General features: G+C 42.6%; 1 long non-coding RNA gene across 1 annotated transcript in view; it reads right to left on the bottom strand.

The window, feature by feature from the left end:
* The window catches only part of LOC125332938, a 51,511-nt gene that overhangs the window by 3,227 nt on the left and 25,373 nt on the right, over positions 1-22,911 (bottom strand). The window contains exons 8-10 of the long non-coding RNA XR_007206687.1: positions 15,659-15,746; positions 3,619-3,937; positions 540-2,180 (exon numbers count right to left, since the gene is read on the bottom strand). This is a non-coding gene — a long non-coding RNA (uncharacterized LOC125332938). The remainder of the gene's footprint in view (positions 1-539; positions 2,181-3,618; positions 3,938-15,658; positions 15,747-22,911) is intronic.

The following is a 22,911-nucleotide window of genomic DNA, read 5'->3' as shown; positions in this document are numbered from 1 at the left end:
TCAGATGTCTGGTGCAGAACCCTGCTCCTCTGTCCAGCACTCAGCACAAAGCGACTGACTGTTCTTGACTGGGGTAAAGTGACAACCTGTTTTTGCTAATCCCAGAACGTGCTACCAGGAGCTGTCATTTCAGAGTCATCACACTCTCTGTTGATATCACTGAAGTTAATCATGCAGAAGGAAAAAGCTTGTATTAAAGCAGATAATTATTCCCCAGTTCCTTAATAATACATGCAAAGGAAAGTGATTCTTATTGTCCTGGCAAACTGTGATTTTTCAGCATGCTTTCTGCTTAGTATCAATGCCCAGGTATCTTTTCTCCTTTACTCCACCTAGATCAGGGTTGTTGCACTGTGCAGTGTCTGAGAGGTTTCTTTACTGTGGACTGCTATACTTTGTACTCAGCCCATACTTATGTTGTAACATTGGCACAGTGGGAGCTAATTGACAATAAGTAACCTGGTTATCTAGATTGATTTGAGAAGTTTATCCAATTAAAAAGGCAGCTGAGGAGATGTTGTCCCTATCCAACCACCTACCTGTCCTTGTAAGGGCTGTCCAGATTTGTGTGTAACAGCAGTGCAGGGATTTGCCAGCTCAAGCCCTCCCAATACAAATACCAGATGGACTTACAAGACACAATAAAAGAAATATTAATGCAACATATGGAAATATATTCACTAAAAGAAACAGACTCAGAGAAATATTTATGTGCTTGCTTTCTCAGTGGGACTCATTTGCTAGGGCAAAACTTGCTGCAGTCTCTTAACCACATTTCTCAGCCCTTTTGGCTGGGGCCAGGTCACGCGAAGCCAGGCAGATATTTCTGAGCTTTCAACATGATCCAGATGTCACAGATGCTCCTGGTGCTCTGTCCTCTCCAGCCTTCACATGGATGGCCCTAGACTGGGTTATAACCAACTGTCTCCTCAAATTAAGTCTGCCCAAATCTTTAAGCCTTCACTTTAATAAAATTCTCTCAGCCCTCAACCCTCGGAGGAGAGGCAGAGGGGAGAAGAAGGGGGAATAATGCTCTCATTTCACCTCAGAGGTTATTACATCTGTGCTTTGGGAAGCAGCAGACATCAGGGCTAGAGTTCCACAGTTGGACTAGACATGGAGAAAAAATCTTGCAATTTGTTCTGAAACCAGAGAGATTTCATCCTGTTTTGGAAGACTTCCAGGTAAAAGCCATGTCTGGGACCCTCTCCAGATTTTCTGCAAGGCACTGGCTGTTTCATTTCCAGATCATTTCAATCCTGAAGATCAAAGGGAGCCTGATTTTAAAAGCAGGAATTAAGTACTGGTGAAGAAGAAGGCAGTTTTAACTTTGCTGTAACCATGCACACGATTCGCAGAGGAGTTTCATCAAAAAATTTCGGGAGTGCTGGTTTTGTTTTGTTGTTTGTTTCTTGCTTCACTCCTTTCCTTGTTCTCTCTTATCTTTGATCCAAGCATTTCCCCAAGACACTGCAAGAACATGGGTGTGAGGGGAATATGAAGCAGATTGTAGGGAAAAGGTTGATAAGTCCCATTTAAAATTTGCTGGTGTTTTCCTTTCTCAAGAATTCAGCTCAGAAGCAGTTCAGAGGAAATTTGGAGATGAAGACGGGGGATGAAATACATATCCCTGCAGGACCACAAACAGCCCTGGGTGTTGTTCTTCCAGCTCTGGCTTCACACAGTGGTTCTTTTTGAGTGAGGCTGGCTGCTTTTTAATAATGTCCTCTTCTGTCGTTGATGCTCTTTCATGGCTGGTTAACCTCAAAGGGTTTAGATCATTTCCCAGCCTTCCTGCTTGGATTCCACTACAAACACATGAACACGAACCCCAAACCCTGCAGTTCAATTATGCATAGTTAAAAAACCTCCACTAAAGTAGTTTGGTAGATTTATCAGATGCTGCTGGGGCTTCAGATTTATCTCAAATAGCATCAAATGGCCAAAAAAGAAAAAAAAAAAATATTTTCCTGTCACATGCTGTCATACATTGTCAGGGAACCTTGTGCTGTAGCTGCTATGAAGTTGAATCTGATTAAAGGATCAGCAAACAAGGCAGGTTGAGGGGAATTTGATCTCATCATTGCTATGCCTGGAAATACCTGTCATCTTCTAGGTTGTCCTGCACTGTGACACTCTTTCTTATCCAGTTTGCCAATGGACATTCATGGTGACATTCTCTGCAAGCAAAAAAGGGGAAAATAAAAAAAGAAAGAGAGGGATTTGAACCATACCAATTTTATTTTCAAGTTCTGTATTTTTATTCCTCTGAGATCAAGTCTAAACATAAATACCAATTATCAGAGCTACAGACAAATGAATACTTTGTTGTAAAACAATCCTGCTTTATTCAAATGAGAGTAGAGGTGAAATTAGAGCTACGCAGGATATTATGTTAAAAAGCACACACACACAAAAAGAAAACAAAATGTCTAATTTTAACATAGTGTTGTTATCTGTGATTAATGATTTCCGTGGGTGTATAACTCTTATGCAAAAATGCCATGTAATCATGTACATATTTGATTAAATAGCTTAATTTGTGTTCATTTAAAAAAAAATAAAATAAAGCCAAATAAGCTAGATAATGAGTGGGCGTGTTGTAGGAAAAGCAGATGGGATTTGAGGCACTAGCTGTGTTCAAAGGAAGCCACCAATTTCACTTCAAGAATATTTGCGTATGAAAGCTGATATTTTCTAGAAACATTCATGAGTAGAACACAGAGGGAAATTTTGCCAAATTCTGCTGTTTTTAATGAAGGCACGTGGGGGAAAAAAAGTTCAGCTGAGCCCAGTTAAATTCCCACTCCATAGGAAGAGCGTCTTTATTTATTTATTTTTCTATATTTACTGGGAATGTTTTCTTTCTCTGAGTCAATTATACCTAAAGCATCCTTTTGTTTACTTCTGAGCCTCTGACAACAACCTCTCCTTTCCTTGCCTTCACCTGTGGAATTAAATACTTATTTTTTCATCACACAATAAAAAGACACCTCCCCAGACTGGAAATAATGGGATTCTTTTGTGGTAAAGCTGTGTAAATCACAGTGTCAAATGAATGGACAGAGCCTTAATGGGGCTAATAAACACATCCCTCTGTATTGAGCAAGGGGACTTTTTATGAAAATGATCAAATAAAGTAATAAAAAAGAAGGGGCTTCCCCTCTGGGTTTATGATCTCTCTTGTTACACATCATGTATGACACACTGACTGGCAGAATATATGATGGACTGTCATACATTGCAGAATGACTTCAATTAGGATGATAAGATGACAAGTTCCCATAGTTCATATCTGGGTTGGCTGTGGGTTTTTTTCAACGGGGCTCTTACTTTGACCTCTTTCTTTCTAATGTTTGATATGAAATTTAAAGGGCCAGTTGAGGTCATAGGAGACAAAATATGACTTATGTCAAGGGAGGGAGAGGAAGGCTGCTTGTTTCTTTGTTTGCTCTTATATCCATGGGTAGGATCCTGTAATTCAGCCTCTGACTCATTATTGAAAATTAATGCCAACTGCTCAACCCACACTCACAACTCCAGAATTATAAACCAACATGTACAGCCTGCCACTTTAAACTGACTGCAAAAATCACTGCAACCCCCCCAAAAACCTACCAGCAAATCTGGAGGCACATCAGACAAGGTGACACATGATCCAACATCCATGAGTGTCATTTATTTGCTTTGTACTGACCAGCCCTTCACATGGGATGACAGGGAAATACCTTTATTTGCACAGGAAAGAGACTGACTTCAGGCCCATAAAGACACACTGGAAGAAGCAGAAGGCTGAGATAATTTTCACTCCTGGTGTTGTCCAGCTAAAACGTTGGTTTGAATCTCTCTATTTGGTTGAGACAGGTAGAAAACTTTAACTTGAAGAAGGAGTTGTGCCCAAGATGGATGGTGAGGCAATGCTGTCAGCACTTTGAACCTTAAAGAAGAAAAAAAAGGTACAAATTAGGAAGTACTTAGAATTCACTGTTGGTTTTGAGGGTCTGAAAAACTTCACATGTTGAAAAATACCACACATCCCCCCCAAAAAAGCAGTGTACAAGCCCTTCTTTTAGGGCTATTTTAGAGTTCTTTAAAGGACTATGTTCCAATGGTCATCAAGAGCAAATATTGCTCTTGTAATACCTACATATAATACTAGTGGGTCAGGCTCAATCTCAGACTGCTTCTCCTGTGGCAGCTATAAAACAGACAGAATGAAGATGGAAAGCTATTCATCCTCTGCAGGGCTAAGCAGGCTCCCCCATAGTGCTGATCCTGGAGAGCATCATCTGCCTGACCCCAGGGATGCTCCCTGGCCAGACAGCATCACCTCACCCACTCAGAATCTGACCCAGGCATTTTACATGGTCGCATGATTTGAAACAGCCCACCAACCTGGAAAAGGGAAATGCTTTCCAATGGAAGAGCTCATATTTTCCAGGTGGCCTATTCTGCGGATTCAGCGTTATTGCAAAGGATTTGCCTACAAGTCAAAGAATTGCTTGTGTACAAGTCTCGAAAGCAAATCAGTAAGTGGAAGGAGTGGGATAATGGAGGCACTTATCTCTGAACAAAGTCACAAGTTTGATTTGCATAGATCCTGGCAGGAATGACTCTGACTTTGAAGAATGGCATATGTCATGGTACAGCCACAGCAAAGAATGTAACTCAAACACAATGGAAAAGAAAACCTCACTAGGTAGAAACTGAATACTGACTTCACTTCTCCTTAGCTCTGAAAAGCCACAAATATCAGCAGGTTCCAGGAAAAATTTCATGGGCATCTACTCCTTGGGATAAATCAAGGTCTAAATCTAGACTAATGTGCATAGAAGCTCCTGTTGAAGGAAAAAAAGAAAAAAGAGAAGAATAAAGGGGGAAAATTCAGCTGAGTTTAATCTGAAGAGTGTATCCATCACCAAAAATGATACAAATCAGCTATTACTGGATCATGCAAAGGCAACTCCACTACCTGTGATCCTTCCTTCGCTTTCTAAACCTCTTTTCAGCCCAGCCTAATGAATTGTCAGAACTGTCAGACAGCTCCAAGGAATGACAAATGTCTATGATTTGCTGCTGCTACTTTGCTGAAAACACCTGATGTATATAGTCCTGAAATCCTCTGTTTTGTATTAAAGGCAAGTGTAAACTGAAGGAATTGGTATACATGTTGAGTTATTTTTTTCCTTTTACATAAATGGAGCTTAATGAGAAGAATATGATAAAAGAAAGTTCAGGTTGAATATTAAGGTATTCCTAAATCAGGAAATGTCAAAAAACAAGGCAGAAAATACAGCCTCAACCATGGCCCATTTTGAACATTTTACAATCCCATATTTAGTTATATTATTTAATATTGTATATACTAATTCTCTGTGACCTGATATAAAACTTGCAATGATATATCTCCACACTTGCGTGATGTTTTCTTAATCAGAATTATAGATAATACAACACAAAGCATTCTAACTTCACAAAGAAATTGTTTGACACACAATAAGCTCAGACAAATAATTAATCTGACAAATATCAGAGTTTGAGTTATACAGGCTCCAAACATTTATTAACTTGCAGCCAGATTCTGTGAACATTTGTCATTGACTTAAATGGGTCTAAGATTTCACTTCTTGACGAGTGACAGGCCCTGATGGGTATTTAGTCATTTCTGCTATACCAGATTGGCACTGTACTTAATACATTTGCTAATTCTGTCATAGAACTTACTCTCTATAACATTCCCCTGCATCTTCCCTAAAGAAACTCTTGTGAATCTGTCCCTTCAGTAACACATACAGAAAAAACATAGTTTTGAAAAACAGACAGTATGAGTCTTGCCTAATTAGTCACTTGTCCAGCACTGTAATGCATTTAGAAAAGGCTCCAATTGACTGGGGGAATAATTTTTGCTGCTTCAATGCTTGTTGGATATTTTCACAACAATCACTTTTTTTATATGACTTCATGGGGAAAAGAGAGAGACACAACCATGGTACTATCCTTGAAGGTAACAGACACTGAGAGGCTGATCTGAGTAAGGTTGGGAGTGTCACAAATTGTGTTTCTCAGCTGAAAGATTGGAGACAAAACACTGAGGTTGTAGAAAGCTGAACCAACTGCGTAGGAACCAAGCAGAGCTGATCCTTCGTATCACTGTCACAGGGTGAGGTTTGCTGTCACAGACTGAGCTGCCTGGGAATACAGTCCAGATTCAAAACACTGCTGAAAGTAGGAACCTTAATCAGAACCATGAGGAGATTTTGTCATATTTCTTGTAGACCACCTCATTTCCACACTTGGAAGAAAAAATAACACTGTTGGTAGATCAAAAGGCACTGCCAACCACTCCCCTCCAAGTGGGCACAGTGATCTCCATGAATGGTAGAGCCAAGGGTGATGCTTCAAAGACAGAAAATGAGGTTGAGCTAGGTCTTGATGTTTTATCAACTTCATTAATGCTTCAGGCTCTCTGCAAACCAAGAACATCCTCAAGTCTTATTTCCCAATGTATCAGGCCTAGTCCAAAAAGAAAATACTTGCCCAGCCCTTGAAAGACTAATTAAAGGAGGGTTGGGAGAAAACAAAAAAAAAGCCTACAAAATTTAAATTGATTAATTGAGTAACATGAAAGGCTGTAAAATTGAAGGCCCCTGTGCTGTGTGTCTTATAATAAAGCTCCCCTGGCACACACTTGCACAGCTGCTACCTTGGTGTGGATGTCTGCAGATGATACAACATTGTCATCTGTCTGGATATCATCCCAATGAACACATTCCTCCTCAAACCAAACCTGTGAGCCTTCCTCTTTTACAGACAGGCAACTGAGGCACAGAGAATACAGCTAAAGACCTCCAAGGCATGAGTTTGCTGGCACCTATTGAAGTCCAGAGCAACGAAGCCTCTAAACGGGGGTCAAACACTGGAGAATTTCATCTAGGAGGCTTTGCCCTCAGTGGTCAGTTCCAATTAATCAGGGCATGGAAAACAGGACAGTGACTGTCTAAACACTGGCATCCTGCCTCCTTTCCCTTGTGAACAGACGTGGGTTTGGGCCAAGCCTGCCTGAGTGAAGGTATTGGGTTGTCATCCCCTGTGCTGTCACATCAAAAGCACGTTGATGGGATTGTCTGAGGATCTCCCAGGGCATCAGTGCTGCTGGATAACAAAGGGGGGCTGGTGCTTTCTCAGCAATCAGAGCTGAGCTCCCAAAAGCAGCCTCAGCAAAGGGCAGGAGGAAGATCTCTAATACTGCTGGTCCCATAGATGCACTGCAAATGAAGACGTGTATACCCAGGCAGGAGGAACAATGAGAAATGTATGCCAAAGAGATTACTGGGTTTCTCTGTTAGATTAACTCTAGTTTGACAGTGGTTGGGTTTGGGAAATCCTCTATGATTTAAGAATAAGAATTCTTCTCTAAGTGGCCTAAAACTCACTGCTATATCATCACTTGCTGTTGTCAAATAAATAATCATACGAAATCAGCTGCAGAGAAAAGTCGGCTGTAGAAGAGAGTTCATGCATGACATATGATATATCTTTTCACAGGGACAGATACATCTTTCTTACAGCCAGCGTGCAGCTTCCTTCACTGCACCTTCCCTCCCATCCAAATCACCTCAAATAAATGTGAGTTCTGCTGTGTTCACAGTAATTCCTTCATTTTTAAACACATAATGGAAATGTATAACTAGTCCTCATAAAAATTTATATCTCAATTCGTCCCTTTAATTTATAACAGGCCCTCCAGGCAGTTATTATTCAAACATTAATAAAATGCCTATGGATCACCAAAAGCATCCATTTTCAGATCTACCTCCCCTCCTATTTGTACATATATAAAGCCAGATTAGAGTTAATGCCACTTCTGTGTCTAACAATTACGCCTTTAATAAGATAGGAACAAATGATATATTATCTTAATCATGTTAGAAATTTGAGTTCTTTCCATGAAACAAAGTTGAATTTTTTATGCCCTTTGTGACAATTGTTACTTAACAGCCTATGTGTTTGGATATTGCAGTTTATGCAAATGTTCATGTTCTATAAATTTTAGATTTATCTCCATTTATCATTGCACATGTTCTAATATGCAGACATTATGGTTTAGCGTCTGACTCTGCACACAGTCTAAAATATGATTAGGATACCTTTCATTTATTTATAACATGGAAAAAAGGGTAGGGGGTGGGGGGGAATAGCTGTTGTAGAGGCAAGATCCTCCACTTCCATAAAACCATGTATTGTGCAGAGCTGCCAAAGCCATCTTAGAATTTGGTCTTTCATTTACCAACAGCTGAATTTCAAAGGATTGAGGTTTATAAGGGAGCTCTTCATTCTGTGTTTTAAAATCAGCAAAAGTTCATTGTATATCACACTTTAACAACTCTTACTCAGGAGAGTAATTATGGCTAATATGAGCTCTCCCATAGAGAGACAAGGAGACAACTTGCATACACAACTGTTTTTGGATTGAAGCCATTTAAGAGGATCATTAGGATCATAAAGATTTGTAGGAAAGAAAACACTGGGATTTTTCATTTTTCTGCTGGGAAATTTAAAGTTTCTTGAATTTGGAGAAGAGAGTAAGAAAAGTAGATCCTAAGCCATAGTTTCATTCTGCAAAAATCACTACGGTTTGACTTCAAAGAAACAATAGCAAATTATGTAATCTGAGAAGATGGACCTTTGCATAGCCATGAAAAAAAAAAAAAGAACACTCCCAAAAAACTAACTGCAAAACCCCACTCCAATCTGAGGTCTAAAAGACGTTAAATTCACTCAGACTTCATCCATAGGAACTCGCAGTGATGTTTCAAGTGGGTGCTGAGCGAAGGGGGAATTACCAGGAATGGAGCTGGCGTTGTGGTTTATTTACACCAACACTGTGAATGGGCAGGAATTCAGCTCTACCACCTTGCCTTCATGATGGAATCTGTGTTGCACCCAGGCTTTAGCTGCTCAGGGAATCTGTCTCCTTTAGAGAGCTCACAGCACTGATCTGGAGGATTTTATTGCTGTGTCTCCCACCCCTGCCAGCGGGAAGTTCCTGTTCACTCACCGAGGTGTCCCTGCGTTTCCTGGACAGTGTAGAAAACACTGATGAAGACCCAGGGAGGGACCAAAACTAAAGTGAACCCCATTAAGACAGGAGCTGCCTTCCTGTGTGTTTCATTATTAATACTGAGTTCAATTACTCTGATTTCTTCTGTTGATGAATTAATAGCACCAGAATCAAGTCCCTGGCTGATACCCATTTGTCTTTTCTTATAAGTGCTAATGTGATCCTGTTCCTTTAAAATCAAACTCCTGCTTCAGTCACTTTACATCTTTGCAACACTAACTGTCTTTTCACTAATTGGTTCTGTGTAAATGAAACAAGCTGAAAAACACTGTGGCACCAATAAATATTAATAAGTTATTGTTTGTTTTCTTTACCTTGCTTATGAATTCATACAAAGACAGTGCTAAGACATTAACTCCAGTCTATTAATTGCCACCTGATAATTGCCACCTGATACTTTTCTCCTGGATAATTAGGTACCCATTAGTTCTAATCAAGTAGTTACTTAATTATTGCAGTAATTAGTCTAATGGACTAGCAAATTGAAGCTTTATCACTTTTGGATACTTAATGTTCCTGACAGAGTACTTCACAAGTGTCAGGGTTCCTGATTCAGCAACCTGCCATGGATGAACCCCCTGCTGCCATCTCCACCCCACCCACGCTGCTCCCCGGACACACACAACACAAGTTGGGTGTGTGAAGCCAGAAGCAACATAAATTTGAGCCCCTGCTCCTCCTCGTTCCCCTTCCCGCCCCTGCCTATGCCTCACCTCCTGTGCTCTTACTGCTCAGCTCATTCCATGCCAAAAGAACTTTGTTGGGAAATTAAATAACATCTTGGCATGGAGATCACATGCGTTAGGCTGTACAGCAGCGTGAGTCAAAGAAAGGAGCTAATGTTGGCAGGTGTGGGAAGGAAAAAGCAACTGTGAGGGGAGAAATAATAAGGAGTGAATACTCATATACAGCCCTGCTTGGAAAGGGAAAGGGAGAGGAGAAAAGCAGGCTGGTGGTAAATGAAGGCATGGCTCCAGGGTCTGGGACTGGTAATAGGTCTCTGTTTCATCTCCAGATTGGAGGTGCAAATCTAACAGAGATTTTTAGTGAATAAAAAATATGGAAAGTCTTTTTTTTCTGCCCATGGCCTCTGTATCACAGAGTTGGTAGAGAAGAGGCCATTTCTCTGACCCATAGTTGTATAGTTAATATCACACTTAATTCTAACTAGACTCTCAATCCCACAGTTCTACAATATTCCACTGAGAAATGCCATCCTCACCCCTGTACTCTGCCCATGTCTTCATCCAAGCATCATCCTTGTGCACTGTGCTTGCTTTTGGATACTGTGTTTGAGATGGATATAATATGCACAGACATTTAGAAGCATTAAATGTGAATTTATCTCTCCCACTGCTCATCTGATGCAGACTCTCTCCTGTTTCTTCATGTCAGATTTGTATCAGAATTGATCATCAAACCCTTTGGCAAGTGTCATCTGCCCCAGACGCTGCAATGTGTAACATATAAGCATTCATTGTACTGGGAAGGGGAAAAAAGATTGATCCTGACCAGAAATAAAGAGGCTAATTCCATTCAATAAATGCTTGACAACTTGCTAATGATTAAACTACTTCACATATGTGGTAAGATTATGTATTCTGAAATAGATGTATTTATCTCTCTTGATCGGATAGCTCATGTTTCCATTTCTGCTAACAGTGGAGCACAATCTCAGATATTACCCCGAGAAACAGGCTCTGGACCATGCCCTGGGTGGGTCCTGCAGGAGCCTGCTGGGTTTCCAAACAGCCAGGTACCTGGGTCTGCTTTTTATGGACGGCAAGGTATAGGCTGGTGGCACTGAGGAGAAATTAGTGGTGCTCACCTGCGTTTTGACCTACTATGGAACTGGAAAAAGGGCAAGTTGTGGGTCAGATGTCTCTTATGTGTCAAAAGCTGTGTAATTTATAATTTAGGTTACCACACAGAGACCAGAGTCCCCTACTCTACCATTTAATGCACACGCGTAGACCAAATTAAACCCCACAACCTAGAATCCTTGCAAAGTATGGAATTTATTTTACTTATTGACCTATCCTCAGTATGCTCATATTATCAGAGCAGACAAGCCAACAGTTTTCAGGGGAAACAAGTAATTTAGTAACTTCATCCCTCCTAATTCTTCTCACTGCATGAAAAGCAGTATCCTTTTACAGTTGCTTTGCATTCTTACCCAAAATATGACAGACCATGACAGAGGGGTCACTGGCTCCTGAGTTTTCTGCCACAGCTCCACATGCATCCATCACAACCAGCTGGGGATGTTGTTTCTTCTGAAGTTACTCTTGAGGTAACAGTCAATAAAACTTCATGCTGCTACTGGAAAATCCTGCCACAAAACTGCTTAAACACCTGTGTGGGGCCGCTGAGCAATAACAATCCCATGCACTGAAAGCAAAATTAGGCAAAGCATATTTGTCCCATTAAGAAAACATATTGCTTGAAATTACAGTGCCCCAGGATGCCTAGTTCTTGCTCATGGTGCTGGATACAGAGGAGAGGGCTCCCAGCTCTGTTCAGCATGGGACCTGTATTGACCCGATTTCAAGTGTTTGAGAACACTGTCAAAGCAACCTGGCAGAGAAGGTTTTGATGGTGAGAAACAGCAGCATCCTTGTCCATCAATAGCCCTAAGTTGTAACTGATGCTAAAAAATAAGCAGAGCCACCTGAGGAAGGCAGAAAACCGTGGAAAATCAGTGATGCTGGATCCATCTGGGCTCCTGAGTACAGCAGGCACACAAGACCATACATGTATCCCTCAGCGAGCAGCTGATAGCTGGGAAACACTGACAGCCTCATCTGATTCCCCAAATTACTTGGATTTCTCTGTCCCACTGGAAACAAACTTGGTGCAGAGCCACTTCCCCATGAGTGCTCCCCAGTGCATGAGCTGGCACTCGGGGGACAAAGGGGCAGCAGGCTGGGGGGACCATCACAAGGGTCTCACCCAAACTGTGCCAGCTCCAAGACTGAACAGAGACTGTCTGTCTCCAGCACTATTGATCCTGCACAAGCACTAAATTCATTTTAAGGATGCTGAGAGACAGCGAGTAAACTATACGTGACAGATGTTAGTCACATTGCTTAATGTACTACTCGGAGGTGTTCACATGCTCTCGTGATGAGGGTGCAAATAAAATCAAGGCAGAATAGAGTGAAATAGGCTGAGAAAGGATTTTTAGTTTCAGAAAGCAAAAAAAGGGATTTTTTAGCTTGAGGGGGAGTAAATATCTTCATATTTTTCCCTCTGGATCTGACATCATTGATTTTTCCTCTGGATCTGACTTTGAAGCAGACTTTTAGAATTCTTCAGAAATGACACTGCAACCAGCAAATTAGAAGACAAACTGAGAATACCATTTATATTGAAAATAGCAGGAAAAACCGTCCAGTGATTATTGAGAGAGATGCAGAACTCATCAAGGCAAAATGGTTTGGAAATCTTATGAAAGAGAAAAACCCCCCAAAATAATAAAGCAAGATCTTTTGTACCTTTCCCCACTTCTCTCTGTGCTGTTTCCAGCACTTCAGTTCACAGGCTCAGTTGCAATCAATTTTAGCTTGTAACAATTCAGCAGTTTAAGATCTTCATAACAGTTTAGACCACCGCTGTTCAATGGGCTGCACTGCTTTTGGAAAAGCCTGCGAGTCATGCTGGGGAGGAGTGTAAAGTGCAAAGGGAAGGAAGAATCAGGGAGACAAGCTGCTTCCAATTTGTCTATCCAAAATCTAGGATACTTTTATGGAGTGCAGGTTATTATTGGAAAGATCCTAGTCTTCACCTCTTTGAGGAGCTCTCTGAGTGCTTCCTTTATGTGTTTTGCCATTTTCTTGCTTGGAGCACATGGAACAAATGCCAGCCCATGGGATACAGGGGATAAGGCAAGATGAAAGACAACCATTCAGCTTTCTGCCACTGAATAAAGCAGGGCTGCTTGCCTCTATGGGAAAGTCAGTAGCAAAGTACCTACAGGGTGACCACTAAGTGGTTCCTCATGAGAACCTCTGGCAAACACCAAATACAAAACACCTTTCACAAAGGTAATAGGGATTTTACTTAAGAGAGGCCCCCTGAAATATTAGTGAGGGGTAGCTGTCATGGTCAGTCTGGCCCTTGCTCCCATCTCCTGACGGCCAGGAGCAGTCACATCCTGGGAAGTGTTTGGCACCCAAGCAATTCAGTGGCAAAATGACACTCAAAAAGCAGTGGCTGCAAGCAGAATCTGAGGAAAGCAGAGTGATTAATTACTTTGGAAGGACACCCCAAGCCATAATGTCATCCAAGCCATAATTTCATCCTCCTGGCCATAACCAGGCAGAGAGCTGGGAGCAGCAGCATGAGCAGCAAGGATACAAACAGCACGGGCATCCTAATCTGAACCAGCCCCCCAGAAACAGTCTGGGGCTGCTGGATGGCCTCTCACTTGTCCTCTTGGAGCAGCAAGTTCCCTGCTTTCCTGCTCACCCTGCTCTCATCATTTACATCATTCTAGCAGAGCATTGAGATGGTCTGAGGGCACCAGTACAGACAGAGGACTGATCACTCTGAAATTTGGCTGTGTGGGTGGTCAAACTCCTGGGTTTGGGGACCTTTGCTTTTTGTTGTGTTTTGGAGGATTTTACAGGTTATTCTCAGCTGCCTCTCAGACAGGGCCATGATGAAACCCAACATCTTGCAGAGACATAAAATGGAAAACAGGCAACTCATCAGAAAAGTAGCAGCTGTTTTACACCATCACTAAACAAAATCATCATACACTAAAAACTAGATTTAGCAGTTTCAAAGAGCTACTAACACAAAATTAGCTGGAGACAACAGCGTGGTTTTGTAACTGACAGTGCTTCACTCCAACGCCCTAATTCATGCAAAAACAACTTAGGAAACATTAAATGGCTGGTGCTTTTGGAAAGGGGAAGAGCATCCACTTTCAGTGGCTGCTTAGGAAAAACATACAGATTTATTACATCATCTTTTTTCCTTTTACAAATTTTAAATAAGAATTGTGTCAAAACTGCCACCTCTTAAATAACAACGATGCTATAGTCCTCCTGACAGAGGGAGATACCAGCTTTTATTGGCAAGTCATTTGTATTTATGGCAGGCTGAAAGCCAGTAAAGAGGTTGTGCAGAACTTTAACAGTGAATGAGATGGAATAAGAAGGCCTTGAGCACTTTGGATCATCAAATACTTCAATAACTGGATATGGCTGTTCATACAACCATAAATTCATACACATAGAGAGGATATAAAGACACAATTGGCACATGAATGGACTTTTTTTGCCTTCTGGAAGCTCATATGTGTGTGTGTGATCTGTGCTAGATACAGGTGCAACAAAAGCTTTCCTTCAGCCCAGCTGTGTTTCCCATTGAGGATAAAAATTTCCCTGTGTCGTAGAAATATCCTGCCCATAACCAGCACATTTTATGAGAGCCAGAAATCTGCCTGGCAAGAGCTGATCACTCTCTGCTACCAAAGGATATGTGTCTTGGCTGGAGGTCTGTCATCTTTTAACAGTGAAGGAGTGAGTCCTGATTGCTTGGGACTAGATTTAATTTGTCCATACAATTACTAAGATAAGAACTTGGTGTATTTTCCCATGAAGTAGCTGCCCTACTCTCACTGAGGTCCTTCTATATCTCCCATATTGTCAAGTCCCTTCATCTGTGTGATCTGACCCTGCCTGTCTTAGGGGATTCTCCCATCAAGTCCCATCAAAATCCTGCCTGAGGGAAGAATTCAGGGCTGGATATAGAGTGAAAAAGGAATAAAGTTTTAGCCGAGGTCTGGCTATTTGTTCTGTGCAGACAAGTTGTGGCCCTGAAGAAGTCTTTTGTTTCCTAAAAAATTGTGAGGGTGGGAGTATAAAAAATGCCCTGTACTTCAAGGGTATTTTTATTTAGATCCTACTCTTCAAAAGACTGTGTATAGCAGTAAGAGTCTAGTTGCAATCTAAAGTTTGAAAAGTTGCAGACTCCTGCAGACAGTCTGATGGATCTAAATTTTTCAGCTAAACAACATCTATGCTCTTGACCTGAGACCTAGATTTCACATTTCAGGAATTAAATGAGCATCATTTTCTAAAAGACATTAGACCAAGGCTGGGCTATCCAAAGGATGGCTTCACGATTTAGATGAAGATGTTGTCATGTCAAGGAGACTTAAAACCTGACATATCTTTTTTCTGTTGAAAAGCCAGACCCAGTTTGTTATACCACATTGTAGCTTCTTATGTGCAGGAGACAATGGAAAAGTAGAGGTTGTTCTGGACTTAACGCTTCTTACAGGATTGTCTGCAGTAACAGGGCATAGAGCTCAGTGCCCCAGACAATACGGCCTTGCCTTATATTACTCTGTTCCAAATTTATCCAAACACTGTGCCAAAAATGTGCCAAAATATAAAGGGAATATTTGTGACCTCTTCCAAACTGTGAATCTTCTGTGTCTGAGATACCTCATGCTTTGATTAGACTGAAGGAGCTGAGCCTGAAGAAAGGGGAGTGGGATAGGAAAGGAAAGCTATTCCTTACATGATGCTGCAGAGTTCAGGTGTGCGTCTGAGTGCTCATCCTCCATCCATGCAGAAATCCTGTTTTTCTCAGGAAGGTGTTCAACCTGCTTTTAAAAAAACCTCAAAAATAAAAAAAGATTAAAACAAAAGTAAATTGTGATGTGGACAAGCAAAGGAGATGTTTCTCCCTTGAAATTGCTGTATTCAACCTCAAGGAATTGGACCCCTCACTTTTCCTTGGCTGCAAACAGAAAAACTCAGCTTGTGGCTCACAGGTATGTCCCAAAGTGTGATCTTCTGGGATCTGGGCAGCCCCTACAGCCACCCAGATATGCCACTGCTGCAGCCCTGGGGAGGTGGAGAGAGAGCCTCCTGGCAAGCAAGGCACAGAGCCAGAGGAGAGATTGACTGATCTTGTTTCAGATCAGATGGATGGCTCTAAGTGACCTGTAAAGACACTCCCTGAGCCCTGAGACACAGCATTAAGAGCCAAGACACCACTAGCACGTCTGAAGTAGTTATTAGTGACTGAAGTAGCACTTGTCAACTGTGACTTCAGTTTCAAGTAGTAGTTTAACAGCATCAACTAGGAGAAAGGTTATATCTCAGTGCGTGCGGTATGCTTCTGACACTTAAAGGAAATAATTGGTAGACTTAGAGCAGGGGCAGATGCCAGTGGTAGAACAGGGGAGGAGGTTGGGTACTCGAAACAAAACTCCAACAATATCGTGTGATACAAGAGCCAGGGATCCATCCTAAGCCCTGGCATATAAAGTATGAGGAAGCTATAACCCAGCCTGTGGAAGGACCTCTCTTCTCCCCACGTGAGCTGGGTTGCTGTGATTTCTAAAGACTCATCTACAGCTGCAGTTTGTAGCCCTGTCCTAACAAGAGGAAAAAAAAATGTTGCCCCTTGAAGTTGTTGGCCAGCCTTTTGGAAAGGACATGTAATGCAATCTCCAGCTGATTTTTGGCTTCAGGACAGCCCAAGAGAGAAAACGTGTGTGTGTGTATTCATGGGTACTGTGGAGAAGGCAGGAAATCGTCTGGAATGAAATGCAGAGTCTCATTTTACCTGTACTTGGGCTGTGTGATGCTTAAATAGAGGAATTAGCATGCAAATCCAGCAGTCCCCTAGCTGTCACCACCTTCCAATTAGCTGCATGTGATTTTGGTGGGCGCTGAAGGATTGTGTCAGCAGGTGAGGTGGGATGTCTGAAGGGTGCTCTGGCTGCCACGGGCAGGAGAGTGCTGTGTGTGTGCATGTTTTTCCCCTGTGCTGATAGCTGGAATGATGCTGGCCTGCCAAAATAAAAGCACTGCTGTCACTCACTGGCCAGAGGAACTGATTCTGGCCTTGGTGACCCTACATTTCTGCAAATATTAATGTAACAACTACAGAATCATAGAATATCCTTAGTGGGAAGGGACCCAAAAGGATCATCCAAGTCCAACTCCTATTTGATCCACCAGTTATCAAGGTCAAAGCATGGGTGTCTCAAACATAGTTTGGAACAGTCTTTCTGATTCTTGTACCATTCTGCTCCCCTACTGCCATCTCATAACCGTTTTCTAATTTATATTATTGATTACCGGCATTGCACGAGGCATCTCACAGTCCTCCTCGCTGAGGTTAGGGAGCTGCTGTGCTTGGTGCTGTAAAAATATAAAATATTGCTCTTATCCCAGGAAATGTTGAAACAAAACCAGGGGAAGAGGAACTGGCAAAAGGAGAACACAGCAGGAGAACATGCACCAGCATAAAATGCAGCTGCATCCAGGGAAGAGAAGAGCTTTGCAGACTTACTTCTTGCTGTCATAGGGAAACAGTGTGTCTGTTCTAGCCAGCCTGCCTGGGAGGGTGGAAAGGATTCTGGCTCCTTGGATGCCCCTCTGACCTTCTCCTGAGTGTGACCAGCAGTGTTTCATCAGACCAAGCGAAAGAGTGAGGCAGAAGAGTGTCTTCAAAGTAAAGAATAGCTTGCACTTGTTGAAACAGAAGAACTCTCATGGAGAAATATCTTCCTTTACAAGAAGGAAGCCAAAACAGCAACACATTGGTCACACTGATAAGCTGGAGAAATTACATTTACAGAGTAATTTGGAAAAATGTACATGTGATTCAATTTGTCCAGAAAAATAAAGAATGTTTCCACAGATAAAATCCAAGTAATTCTAAACCTCTGTAAGAGTTTCAGTTGTGTGGAGCACCAGAAAATTCAGCATCTTTTCTGTTTCTTGAAACTAAAACTCAGAAAGATATAGATATTCTTTAGGTAATAAATTAGAGGGAGGTGAGCCAGTTGAAAAAATTCCTTATGTTTGAAGCCTTAGTAACAAATATGAGCTCCAGGTCATGATAGAAAAAAAAAAAGAGAGATGCAAAGGGGCAAGATGTTGTGAGGAAGAAGCTGGAAATTCATGGTCAGCTTAAGATGACAGCTCACCGTAAGTGAGTAAAAGTCAAAGGCACTGCATGAAATGTCAGTTTTGGACAAGAAGAAACAAGTCCAGAGTAGACTTTTTGATGTGATGCTTGAGCTTGGATATGCAGATAAGTTTGCCAAGAGAAAGGTATGGGAGCAGAATGGAAGAGAATAAGGATTTATATTTGTGAAGCTAACATGAAATTGGAGGGTGGGGAGATGATGAAGAGCCTGCAGTCCACCAGAGCAGCATCGATAAAAGACTGAGACCTGGGTGCTTAGAAGAACAGATTTCAAAAAGTAAGCAATAATGCCAAAAATTTCTAATGGTCAAGAGGCTGCGGCTGGCAAATTGCTGTCAAGTTTTGCCTGAGAAATACAGAAAGGGTTTGTTGAGAGCAATTTCAGTGGGATGTACATAGAAGGTGGAGAAATCACTTTGAATAATCCTAGATAGGAAAGGGGGCAGGGTTTCCAGAGAGGCAAACAGACGCAGAGAGAAATGCTTTCAAATGGAATAGAGCATTGTATTAATGAGAGCTGGAGAACACAGAAGAGTGAAAGGTTCAGTAGCATGAGAAATGGAATGAGAGCAGAAACTAAAGATCAAGAGATGAAATTAAACTTCTGGGTTATAAGGGTAAGAAAAGAAGAAAAATGTTTGTGACTGATGGCAAAGGGAGAAAGAAGCAAAAAACAACCTGATTCATCTTTCTCTTTAGAAAAATAAGTGAGAGCCAGAACACTACTGTAAACAAAGAGGAAAAGGGGAAAGTTGAGGCAGAAGTAAAAAATGCCTTTGGAAGAAAATATGAGAGATGAGGACCAGGGTATGGAAGAGAAGAAAAGAGAGGGCATCACCAGGAGAGAGGAGGCAGATAACTCAGATGTGGAGGAGAAAGTGGAGTGGACCTGATAACTGTATCAGTGGAGGGCCAGGATGGGACAAACCTGAGGAAAGGCAGAACAATAGATTCCAGATCCAGCTTGACCTGCAAAAAGATCATTGAATTTCTTCTAAAAGCAAGGAACAATGGGAGAAGGCTTTAAGTTACTGTTAATAACAACATAGTATTTAATCGTAACAAGAATACCGATGCTACTCTGAGGTATACACATCTGTTTCTGTTGGATTGGATTATCTTAAAAGAGAACATGCTAAAAAAGCTTAAAAGAGCCCCCCTGCCACCTTTGGCACCTACCCCAAATCAGGCCTGCACATCCACCCCGTGTCTCACTGAGACTGAGAGCTTCTGTCCTTGAAATGTTAAACTCATTATCTGGTAGGTGTGGACAGTCTTGTGTACCACAGAGCCAGGAAGAAATTCGACATCAGCATGTCACAGGGAGGGGGGAAAAACCCAACTCCTGAGAAATGTTGAGAGCGCATATATTTTTGGCAGAGGATACCAGCCAGACATGTCAGCTGATAGCATCCATAGAGCTGGAAGACGGAAAATGAACTGCAGTACAACAAACAGAGATTTCACAACTGAAAGCAGCACACTGACATTTATATTAGCTCCATTTGACATGACCTGATGAGCTGGGCTTGGCTGGAGCAGAGGCTGTCACAACAGCCACCATCCACCCATTCCGGTCCAGTCTTCCAGCCCCCCTGCCCTGCACCTTCCTCACTCTCCGGGAAAAAAAGGACATCAAACCCATCCTGGTGCTCCTTGCTGTGGAAAGGTTGGTTCCTGGGCCAAATGCTCAGCGAATGGGTGGAGGCAGTGCTTTTACCTTGTTCTGATTGAGACCTTGTGGCAGACTATGGCCACCAATGCAAGTCAGGAGGGCTTGACAAGCTCCATCTAGAAAAGAAACGTGGTGGGGTCAGCAGAGGTTCCCCTCCTCCAGGCTACTCTGCACTGACCAGAGTGACTCCTTTGACCTTGGTGGAGTTACCTTGATTTACCTGAAGGAAATAGCAGAGCCCAGCCCGATAAATTCCGTCTGGTTTATGGCTTTGCGTATGAGAGAAAGGGAAGTTCGGACCTGCAGTCCCCAGGGCTACTTTGGGGGCTGACTGTCAAGGTGTGTTTTTTATTGTGTGTACTGCTTGTCTGATGATAGGAACTAAATTGAGAAGAGGCTCATTTCTCACAGGCCACTGAGCAACCAGAATGTGCTAACTGTCATACGTAGGAAGCACTCAGGTGTCGGGATTGTCAAGAGAGAAAGTGCAGTGCTTTTTATTAACTGCAAGAGCAATCAGCTCTGTCTGGGTCTGCTCAGTCTTGTGGAAACACATAGTTCACACTGGGCAATGCTCAGAGGCTTAACACAGGTATCAACACGGTGCCTCCAGTAATAACTTCACATCAGAGCTGTTGCATTACAGAATGTTGCATAGTCACAACTGTACTTGTGGTGCTTGGTAGTCTGATCCCTTGAAGGCATTTGCTAAGCCTGAATAGGCTGAAAATTGCACAACTCAATTGCATATTTAAAATGGATTTTGTCTTGCCCTCTAAGGTCTTGCACAGTGCATGCAAAGGCTGCGTGCACCCCTCTGCCTGGCGTGGTGCCCTGCTCAGAGGCTGCCTGTGCTGCTTCATCCTCAGGTCTGAGCAAATGCAGCTGCTTCCAAGGCTTTGGAACAGAGAATACAGCTAGGCAGAGTGGGGCATGGCAGAGGGACTCTGAAAAGAAAGAGGATGATGAATGTTCAAGGTCAGATCTGAAGAGGCTTTGAGCAACCTGGTCTAGTTGGAGATGTCCCTCTGCTCACTGTCTGTCTGCTCATGGACTAGATGACCTTAAGTGTCCCTTCCAACCCAAAATATTCCATGATTCTGTGAAGATGATTTCAAGACACTCGTAGTCTTTTTTTCGTCAAATTAAGTTCAGGTCCACTGAGTCCTTCCCTGGAGGATGTGAAAATACCCTCAGATTTCAAGGGGAATTCAATCTGATCTTGATTTGAATTTGGTTAACTTGATTTGAATTAAAATTGGGTTAGATTCAAACACAATTAAAAAACAAAAAAATCAAATTACGCTTTTGAGAAGTGTTTCTAACAGCAGCATCAGTGCCATTTAATGGTGGCAGAAGTGTCAGATGTGGTCCGGGTTTCATTTGCATCCCAACACTGTGTCACTGCTGGACTCTGTGAAAGGAGCTCAGGCACTTTCTCTTCTCAGCTGGGACGTCTCCAAACATGACCCAAAGCCACAAACACAACCAGATCCCTGCAGCATGCATAGGAAAGAGGTCAAATATCCCTCACATCCCTAATTTGCTTCCACACTGCCTAGAGCTTATCAGAAACAGTATAAAAGGTTCAATCTCTGACAAGGAGTCCCTACATCCATAAGAGCTGCTACATCTCAGGAAGCACCAGAAGTGGGGAAAATCTCTAACCTGTTGCCTCAGGTGGGAGTTGTCTGCCTGAAGTGATGGGTCTATTATATTTCCCTAGCATAAAATCAGCTCACAATTAAATATATATGTGTGGGCAAAGTTCCAATCTGTTTACTTCCCCACTCTACCCAGGGAGAGCCCTGAGAACAGCATTGAAACAAGGGGCCAGCTGGGCCAACAGAAATGTTCACGTCTGGCTGCAGTGCAGCACTTAGCTGCAAACACAGAAAACAGCCCACTACATCAGAGAGAGAAAAATGAAATACACGAGGCACACTGCCACTGCAGTGCTTGAGCAGCTCCCTTTTCACATGGTCGGGGGTGCTCAGCGTCCCTCCCTGCTCCCCCAGTGTGCAGTGCTGCCTTGTGGTGCTCAGGGAGATGCCTGGCCCGAGAGCCATGCATGCAATCCCCTGGGTTATGGGGTGGGCTGCATGTTGTGAGGACAAGCAAAGTGACACATCCTGTCACCAGAGCAGGGTCGGTCAGCTGTACAGCAGTCTGTGCCCTTAGCAGGTGCTTCAATGTCAAAGGTATTAAAGCTGGTTATTTTCAGCACTGTGCCAAGTGCCGTGCAGGCTTGTTCCTCCCCTACCCCCATTCTAATTAAATTTATAGGGAGCAGCTATGAGCTGGGCTAAGAGTGGAGCTGTCAAGTTAGGAGGGAAGTACCAGCACTGCAAAACCCTCCAGCTGGAAAGACAGACTTTCTGATGGTTGCTGTATTTTCTGGAAATTATCTCTCCAGTCTCATCTCTCATGTATTTCCCCATATATCTCATCTCTCTGTCTCTCACATACCCAGGTGCATGCACACACGCAGAGGCACGTGCCCACTCTCTGAGTTATGTGCTACAGTGCCTGGATTTGGTGGATTACCCCTGTCTTTACAGGAATATATACAATATAGCTGAGGCCTCTATCCTTCTGCCAGCTACATCAGCGTAAGGCAGGCTGTTCCAGCAGTGAAAATGCCTCATTTAACCCTAGATACAGGCAATTCTGATTTTCAGTGGAGCTGGTAACAACAGGTTTGCAGCTCTCAACTCGTGGTCTTGTGACCGTGTGGTGCAAAGTTGTCCCAGAGTTTGTGCCTCATCCACCACCATAAGACTTGTTAGAAGAGTGCTATGGGCATGTCCTGGAAAAACTGGGACAATCTTGGTCGCTGTTCCAAGATTGATTTCTCCAGCAAGGCAAAAAACTGAGGTCTTCACATGGTTTACAGTGAACATTTCCTACAACTTTCAGCTTTACATAAGACCATCCCTGCAGAGACCATCAGCTCTCTGATTCTGCCTGACTAGTGCCTCCAGAGACAACAGCACCTTAGGGGATGGGGCAGCCCCAGGACCTAAAGGATGCTCTTTTTCTCCTCTTCAATTGTTCTTTGGGGGTTCTCCTGACCTAGACTGGGAGAGGTGATAAGATTGCAGCCAGCAGCAAAATGGCAGCGTGCCAAAAAAATATATTTTCTACA

This window comes from Corvus hawaiiensis, chromosome 13, assembly GCF_020740725.1.
Source record: "Corvus hawaiiensis isolate bCorHaw1 chromosome 13, bCorHaw1.pri.cur, whole genome shotgun sequence".
NCBI lineage: Eukaryota > Metazoa > Chordata > Aves > Passeriformes > Corvidae > Corvus > Corvus hawaiiensis.
Note: the sequence above shows the minus strand (reverse complement) of the source record. Positions and strands in the feature narration are given on the sequence as shown.